General features: G+C 37.0%; 1 long non-coding RNA gene across 1 annotated transcript in view; it reads right to left on the bottom strand.

Moving 5' to 3' along the window:
- Positions 1-8,903, bottom strand: part of LOC103662235 — a 35,746-nt gene extending 26,843 nt beyond the window's left edge. The window contains exon 1 of the long non-coding RNA XR_568384.2: positions 8,843-8,903. This is a non-coding gene — a long non-coding RNA (uncharacterized LOC103662235). The remainder of the gene's footprint in view (positions 1-8,842) is intronic.
- Between the last annotated feature and the right edge of the window lie 230 nt (positions 8,904-9,133).

Here is a 9,133-nt window from a genome sequence, read left to right as displayed (position 1 = left end):
ATATATATATATATATATGTTTGTTTAGAATAGAATATTATTTGGCAATAAAAAAAGAATCAAGTACTGATACATGTTACAATATGAGTGGACCTTGAAAACATTATGCTCAATGAAAGAAGCCTGTCACCAATGATCACAAATTATATGTTTCCATTTATGTGAAATATCCAAAATTGACAAATCCATAGAAACAGAAAAGAAGATAGTGTGTGCCCAGGGGTAAGGCAAGAGGGAAAGAGTAGAGAATTACTGCTAATATGTATAGGGTTTCATTTTAAGGTGATGAAAATGTTCTAAAATTAAGTTGAGATGGCTGCACAGTTGTGAACATATTAAAAACCACTGTACACTTTAAATGGGTGAATTTTATGGTGTGTGAAATATATCTCAAATCTCATAAAAATGTACTTTGGCATAGGATCTATTAGGAAAAAAAAATCACTCTATCATAGTGTTTAATTTTCAAGTTTGGATTAAGATACTCTGGTAGACACTGTGAGTTGACTACCCAACAACCATTCTTGTTTCTGGGAGTTGAATCCCAATTTGGTGCAAGTCAGAGGACCACTGTGCCTGACCCCAGATGAGTAGTATTGATGGACTCCTAGTCAGTTATGGGCTCCTTATCAAAGGTGTCAAGTGACCCAGCCCTGGCTGTTGACACAAAATTTGAATCTACTGCTGAGAGTTTTAATGGAATAAAAAGTCCTGGATAAAAACAAAGATCCCTTCATTCCCTGCTTTTTGATTTTAGATAGTAAGGAAGTGATGCATGTTGGGTGCACAATCATGAGAAAGACAGAGCTGACTTAGAGCTGCTCTGTTAACCATTTCTGGAACTACCTATCTCCAGAGTTCTCATAAAATTTGTTCATTAGCCCAGTTGTTTAAACCACGTTCTGTCAGATATGCTGTTTAATGTGACTGCGAGCCTGCTAATGGATACATTTTCTCTTAAGTGGGCTTATTTGTGAATTTTCGTAAAATTACAATCTCAGTTCTACATCAGTGTTCTAGCTTAAAAGACAAGATAAAACCAATCTAGATTTTTTCTGAAGATGGGCCTACCCTGGTCAGTGAAAGCAAAAGAAAGGAGCATCTTGCTTAATAGGAGAAATGACTTCTACACATGAAATGGATCAGAGTATTGGCCGGCCTTTGTTAGGAAGCAAAGGTGCTCATGAGGATCACCTGTCAAAAATTCTAACAGGCATCCTCTAGGGCCTGGACTAGAGTATTCATAAAATTCTATATTTTATGTTTCTTAATTCTCACATGAAAACTTCTATGATCAAAGATTCATTTTCATATAGAAGATGAAATCAAGCAGCTCTGCTTCCAGATATGTTAATATTTTACAACTTTGTTAGCTTGGGCTCAAACTAACAACCAGAAGCCAGCTCTTAATTGGTTTCATCTAATTCTTCATGAAAATTTGAACAATATCTTAGTATTCACCATTTAAGAAAATTGTATAAATTAGTTTAGAAGTGAACAAGAAATAAATCATGATAGAAGAGCAGATATTTAATTCTGAAAAAAATACCGTTTCTCTTCTTTAAATTGTTTATCTTAATAGAAGCCAGGAAATGTGTGAAAATATCTACAACTGCTAATGCCATAATGGAATCTCTCTATAAATCTGTAAGTGTGGGATTTACACTCGTCATAATTGTGATCTAATTCTTTATATACATATATTATATATAGTATAATATATATATATATAATTGCTCCAAGCAATACAATTTGACCTAAATCAATGCAAAATTTAGCTATGAAATATTGAGACAATCTCAAATCTTACTTTGTGATAGAACTAAAGCCACAGAGGCGGATGTAACTGTTGTTTTTTTTATTCAAATTTTATGCTAAAAAGACAATTGGGCAATCCACTTGCAGAATAGCGATGTGAGCTCCATGTACCCACTCGTCAGTGCAACAACCATAAGTGGTGAAAAAAATTTTTTTAAAAACAAAACAACCATTTAAAGTCTCAGGAAATTGTCCTAAGGAAATGTACTAAGAAAATTAGGAAACATGTATTACGAAAATATACTAAATCTTGGTAAGAATAGCAAAAATCTAGGGCACTGAAGCTATAATCTGTTCCTCCCCCCAACCCAACCAGTCTAGCATGATGGAAGCTCTATCCTAAGTGAATGTGGCCAAGAAAATGGCTCCCCACAGCTCCCAATCAACAGCTATGGTATCTCTCTGGGAGGGACTGGCCACAAGCATTTCTCATTCCAGGCCCAGGCCTGTATTATAGAGGCTGAATTCCAGGCAAGTATGGCTGAGAGGTCAAGGGCTTTCTTTCTCCATCAAGTCCCCACTAGTAGGGCAAAGGATCTACCTCAAGTATGGCAGACTGAGAATATAGGAGCTCTGATTCCCCTCATCCCAGTTCACTCATGGGTCAGCGGTTCCACACCAAGAAAGGTAAACTGAGAAGATCAGAGCCTCCTGCCCCTCCCTACCCAAGCCCTGCTCCTAAAAGAGGTGTCACTCAAAGAGAAGCATGGCACTGTCCCTGCTTCAACTCCAGAGCCACAGCTCAGAATTTGCCAAGGAACAGACACAAGCTATAAAAAGGAACTCCGAAGTTCTCCCCGAAAGAATTGACTTTATTTGAAACATAATGTGGTGAAGTAAAAGCCTAAGAACATTCTAAAAAAAAAAAAAAAAATGGAGATTTTTGGTAGTAAGCAATCAAGAGGAGGCTGATAGCTTCAGGAGAGGTAAAGCTAAACCATAGGCTCATCTAGTTTCCCCAGGAAAACCAGGGAAAGATACAGTTAATAGAGCACTCCTGGGGTTAGAACAAACTACCAAGACTGGCCTCAAAAACCTCCCCTAGAAAGACGACAGAATTTTCAGAACATAAGGCAATTTATGCCCCCAAGACATTGTCAAAAACAATAGAGCACTCAGTCTGGCAATTAGTGGAACCCAACAGCTGGGTGTGATACCAACAGGGGCAGACAGCTTGACTGATATTAGGGAAAATGAAAGGCAAAAAGAGCTCTGCTAAAACTACTACCATGCTAGGGTGACTGTGTGCATGCCCAGGGCTGTACCCTTTGACATCAGAGGCTTCTTACTGCAGAGAAAGTAGACTTCACTAAAAACAAGTCCAGCCAAGACACTAAGCAAATAAACAAGCAAACAACATCCTGCCCTGGGGGTGGGGAAAACCAATATCCGGAGCTGCTGCAAGACATTCACTAAAATTTCCAGGTTTCAACAAGGAATTTGAGACATGCAAAGAAACGAAAAGTGTGACCCATACACCAGGAAAAAAAAAGCAGACAATGGAAACTGCCTGGATCCAGACGGTACACATAACAAAGGCTCTGAAACAGTCACTACAAACATCCTCGAAGAGCTAAAGAAAACTGCTTAAAGAAGTAAAGCCAGAGTTCAGGGTTGGGGGGTGCTAGCTGGCTCAGTCAGTGGAGCACACGATTCTTGATCTCAGGGTTTTAAGTTCAAGCCCCACATTGGGTGTAGAGATTACTTTTAAAAAATCCAGGGTTGCCTGGGTGGCTCAGTCGGTTAAGCATCTGCCTTCTGCTCAGGTCATGATCTCAGGGTCCTGGAATCAAGACCCTGCTCAGTAGGGAGCCTGCTTCTCCCTCTGCCTGCTGCTACCCCTGCTTGGGCGCTCTCTCTCTCTCTCTCTGGGAAATAAATAAATAAAATATTTTTTAAAAATCTTAGAATTAAAAGAAGTAAAGGAAGGTATGATGACAATCTCTGATCAAACAAAGAAAATAAGGAGAAATTATAAAAAAAGAAAAAGAAAGAAAGAAATGCAGATTCTGGAGTTAAAAAATACAATAACTTAAATGAAAAAAATTATTATAGTAGTTTTGAACTGGCATAAGAAAAAAATCTATGAATTTGAAGATAAATCAAGACAGATTGTATAATCCAAAGAACACAGAGAAAAAAGAATGTTGAAAAATGAGTCGGACCTCATAAAAATGTGGGATACCAACTCACATATAACCAGAGAATCAAGTGAAAAGAGAGAAAGAAGCCGAAAAATGTATCTGAACCAATAATGACTGAAAACTTCCCATATTTGCTTTAAAAAAAAAAAAAAACATTAACCTACAAATCCAAGAAGTTCAATCAACTTCAAGTAGGATACACAGAAAGAAAGAGACCCACACCTACATACATCATACTAAAAATGTTAGAAAACTTTTTTTGAAAGCCAAACTGTTCAAGGTAAAGAGAAAAATTTTGAAAGCAGTGATTGAAAAACCACTTGTCATGTACAAGAACCCAGTAAGATGAACAACCAACTTCTTGTTAGAAACAAGGGAATGTAGAGGTGATGTAGTCAAACGGCTGTACAAAAAAATCTGTCAACCAAATATGTGATATCCAGCAAAACTACCTTACAAAAACGAAAGCAAAGTAAAGATACTCCGAGACAAACAAAAACTAAAAGAGTCTGTTGCTAGCAGACCCACCTTACAAGAAATACTAAAGGAAGTTTCTCAGGTTGAAAGCAAGTGACCCCTGATGATAATTCAAGCATATGCACACGTGTGCACACATTCACACATACAATACAGGAAAAGGTAATCAAAAATGGTATAAATGCATATTTCATCTCCTTTCTTAACTGATTTAAAAAGCAATTATATAAAATAATGTGTATGTAATTGTCGTGTTGGGTTATAACATATAAGAATGTAATATTTGTGACAATAATAACACAAAGGAGGTGGGTGGAAACAAAGTTGTACTAGAGTAAGGAAATTACACTTGATGGTAATATGAACCCCTGGGAATAAATGAAGAGAACCAGAAATGATAAACAAGAAGGTAAATATAACAAACACTATAAATACGCTGCCTTCCTTCTCTTTGTTTCTTTAAAAGACAAAAAATTATATAGAAAATGTTATACATTTATGTTATATAATATGTAATATTAAAATTATATATATAGTATATCAGTAATAGCCCCCAAAAGAAGTAATTGGGAATAGAACTCTTTTAAGAGTAATATTTCTATATCCATCTGGAATGAAGTTAGTATAAATCTGAAGTTGATTCTAAATTAAGATGTGTAAAGCAGACTCTGGAGAAACCACCAAAAAAGCCTCAAAAAATATAGTGAAAAAGAATCACTAAAGGAATTAAAATATTACACTAAAAAACATTCACTTAATGCATAAGAAAACACAATTGGTCACAGTCACTAATGCAAATAGGCACTGGACAACCCAAACACCAAAAAAAGTGAAAAACAACAAAATGCTTTCTAAAACTTTGGTCCAAGTTACCAATACATGAAAGGATCTTTCCACAGCAGAAAGAAAAGTACAGTTCTGTAAGGGTTTATTCTTAAGAGGAGAACCTACTGTTAATTCACTTCTTCCTTGCTGCCAGGGGGGATAATATAATTATGTGGATCTCTCACAATGACCCCACTGACTAATGAGCAATGAAAGTGGAATTTTTGAACAGGAAGTGAATAAAACTGACTCAAGCTCTGTGATGGAAGGGAGTCTATGTGAGCTTGCTCACATGGGCTTGAGAACTTCTCCATTTGGTACACATCACATGTCTGGGAACACGATCCAATTTTCAAGGAAGAGAAATGATCTCCATCCACTTTTATGGAACCATTGACCTGCTCAAAGGCAGGTAGTGCTCTGAAGCTGAATTGTTTGAGAGAAAAGGAGACAAGTGACTCCCTTGTAGAATGCTGAAGGACCTTGATAGTCACGAGCCTCGGAGGAGTTTTTGAACAGATGAATGGAAATTACCACATTTCTCCCAGATTAGACATAACCAAAATCCCTTTTTAGAGTCATCAGTAAGGAATTTGCTTAATAACCAAACCTGTGGTCTCTGGGCTCTCTGCCAATGGCAGAATGAATAAGGACAAGGATATGGACACAGGCAGGGATGAAGGAAGATACTTCGTGCCTGAATTTAGTGCTCCCTTTTTTCATCTCTCTCCTCACCCTTCTTATTTATTTATAGAAAACAAAATTATTCCTTAAATCTGAATGCACGAGAGGAACATGTACCAATGCATGGCTTAAGCAGATAGTTATGTAAATGGTTATAGAATAATAACACCAGATGCCCAGAGTAAATGATTTCCACTAACCCATGGCAAGGCTCCCCATTCTATTTTTAAGCATCTTCAAATCTACTGGTGGTCTCTTAACACAATTTCGTTTTTATAACGTTTTTCCTAGTTTATAGGGAGCTTGCCTGAATACTGAAGGAAAAAAAATTCTGCTATACTCATTTCTATAAGCAAGATTTTATGGGAAATGTTGCCTATCAAGGAATTTTCTTTCAACTTCCACTGAAATAGCAAATCAAACTGCTCTTCAGACCCATGGTAATTCCCTTACAATTTCATACTCCTTTTGAGCTTCATTTGAAAAAGTGACCTTTTTTTGTTTTTTTAAAAACCAGAGAAAATCTGGCTTTGGTTTTCAAATAAAAGTACTAAGAATAATGAAAAACTGGGCAGATGTAGGACGCATTTGAATGGTTTGATTGGAGAAATGATTGATCAGACTTTGCATATCTCCTTATTATCACTCCATCCCTCTGGTTTTGTCAATTTTTATTTTTATTTTCACTAAAATCCCTAGTGTTCCTTCTTTTCCTGTGGTAGATTAATCTATGAATGGAGATAAGCATTTTTAGTCATCTATACTTGGTGTATGTTATGTGTCCTTTAGATTCATGTCTTTCACCAGTTCTGGAAAATTCTCTAATCATTACTTCTTTGAATATTCTCTTTACTCCCTTCTACCTATTTACCCTTTCGGGAAATGTGTGAGAATGACTCACTCCACTAGGTCTCCTTTTCCTTTGTTTCGAATAAAAGCACGATTCTTTATTAAAGTGAGTTTATTTACTTTATTAAAGTAAATTACATTTTAATTCCTAATTAACACAGTTTAGAAATGACCAATTACAAATTAAGTACCTTGCTGACCATAGTAAGTTCTTATGCTTCACCATTTCCTAATTTTTTTAAGTTTATTTATTTATTTATTTATTTATTTGTAGTAATCTCTACACCCAACATGGGGCTCGAACTCACGACTCCGAGATCGAATTGCATTCCTCTCCGACTGAGCCAGCCATGTGCCCTACCATTTCTTAATTTTTAAGTAGACTTTGTTGTGGTATAATTTATATACAATAAAATTCCATATTTTAAGGGGAAGTATTTACACATTTAAGTGGAAACAGATGAATTCTGAATTCATCTATGTGACCAATGTCCCATTTAAGAAATAGAAGATTTCCCCAGAAAATTTCCTCCTGCTCATTTGCCCTCAGTCAACACTCCACCACCACATCGTAGTCACCCACCGATCTGATTCATGAATATAGTTTGTTTTGACTATTCTAGAATTCTGTCATATAAACAGAATCATGTAGTTGTCCTTCTTTTGCATCCAGCTTCTTTGTCCAGAATAATGTCTGGGAGATTCATCCATATTGTCCCATGAATCAGTGTTTTGGGTTTTTATAGCTGAATAGTGTTCCATTGTATGAATATACCACAATTTCTTTATCCACATTCATTTCATACATATAAAGTCATCTAAATTGTCACATTATGAAAGGATATATATTCAATAAAAGATATGATATACAAAAATTTGGGGGGGGTGCCTGGCTGACTCAGTCGGTGGACCATATGACTCTTGATCTCAGGGTTGTAAATTCGAGCCCCATGTTGGATATAGAGATTACCTTAAAAAATAAAATCTTTAAAAAAAATTTTTTTTGGTCTCCTTTCACTGGCTTTTCTCACTCCAGCCTTTAATACATTCTTCCTGCCAAGATCAGCTTTCCCTTTACCATGACCAGCTTCTATTAAACTTTGCCCTAGTCCACTGCTGAGAGTAATCCTTTTGCTTCCTAGTTTTACTTGAGATGATACATCACTTTCTGGTTTGTATTATGGTTACTTAGGTACCTAATTTCAACTCCTAGACTCTAGGCTGCTTGAGGTCAGGACCCAACTGAGATTTATCTTTGCTTGAGCACAGAATTTAGCAAACAGCTGGCTTGTGGGACACGCTCAGCGGACGGCCACTGAGTAGATAAACAAGTGAATTCCTCCCTTCAGAGTTAGCCTCTGTGGTTTCCCATTGTAGAGCTGCGTATTCAAAATCTTGCACAAGAAGCTCCAACCAGGCTGTCCAGCCCCTATTCTCATGCTTTTTCCTACACAACTCCTCGTCCCCAGTTAAACTAGTCTGTTTGCTGACTTCCGTGCCTTTATCTATGCTGTTTTTCCTGTTTGGTAGAAAACGCATGTGCAACACACACACACACACACACACACACACACACACCCCTATCTTTATTCTCCCCTGCCTCCTGAAAAAGAGTTAGAATCTCATGGTTTTTGTTGACAGGGAGCCCTCCACCATCCACACACCTCTGCTGGCAGAGACCATACAAGTAAGCAGTTGCAAATTGTGCCCAGTAGGGGGAGGTGTGCCCATAATCTCCTATTAGGTTCAGGGCTTTTTCTGAAGCCCTGGAGATTTTAAAGAAGCCATATGTTTACAGAAATCTCCCACGGATCAAGAAATAAATAAACAGTTCAGCTATCTCTTTCTGCAAATCACTCACAAGCTATGAGTAACCCCACTAATCAAAGCACAGGAACTTCGGCCCTAATAACAAAGACAAAACCACTTGACCATGTTTAATCTCTTGGATTGAAAACACAACCAGTTCATTTTTAAATGTTACATCTGAACGACCTCATTCCATTTGCACCCCCATTTTAAAAAAGTAGTTACAGCGTACTCACAGATGGGGTGTCAAATCTGTGTTGTTGAATCGGAAACCAGTAATGCACGGTTGAATGTCTTGCCTTTCCTAAAATAAAGTTTCATTAGTTAAAATGAGAAAAGTCAATCCTGTCCTGCCCACTTTTTTCCCCATCTCCACCCACTTCTTCCCTCCATTTAGATTTTTTTAAAAAAACGCTTTGTAACTGTTGACCAAATGGCAGTTATTTTTTAAGTACTCAAGATACCACAGGATTCGGCTTGACTCAAGTGTTAATCATTGATTTGCACTGATCACAAACCAGAAGTGA

This window comes from Ursus maritimus, unplaced genomic scaffold, assembly GCF_017311325.1.
Source record: "Ursus maritimus isolate PB19 unplaced genomic scaffold, ASM1731132v1 scaffold_15, whole genome shotgun sequence".
NCBI lineage: Eukaryota > Metazoa > Chordata > Mammalia > Carnivora > Ursidae > Ursus > Ursus maritimus.
Note: the sequence above shows the minus strand (reverse complement) of the source record. Positions and strands in the feature narration are given on the sequence as shown.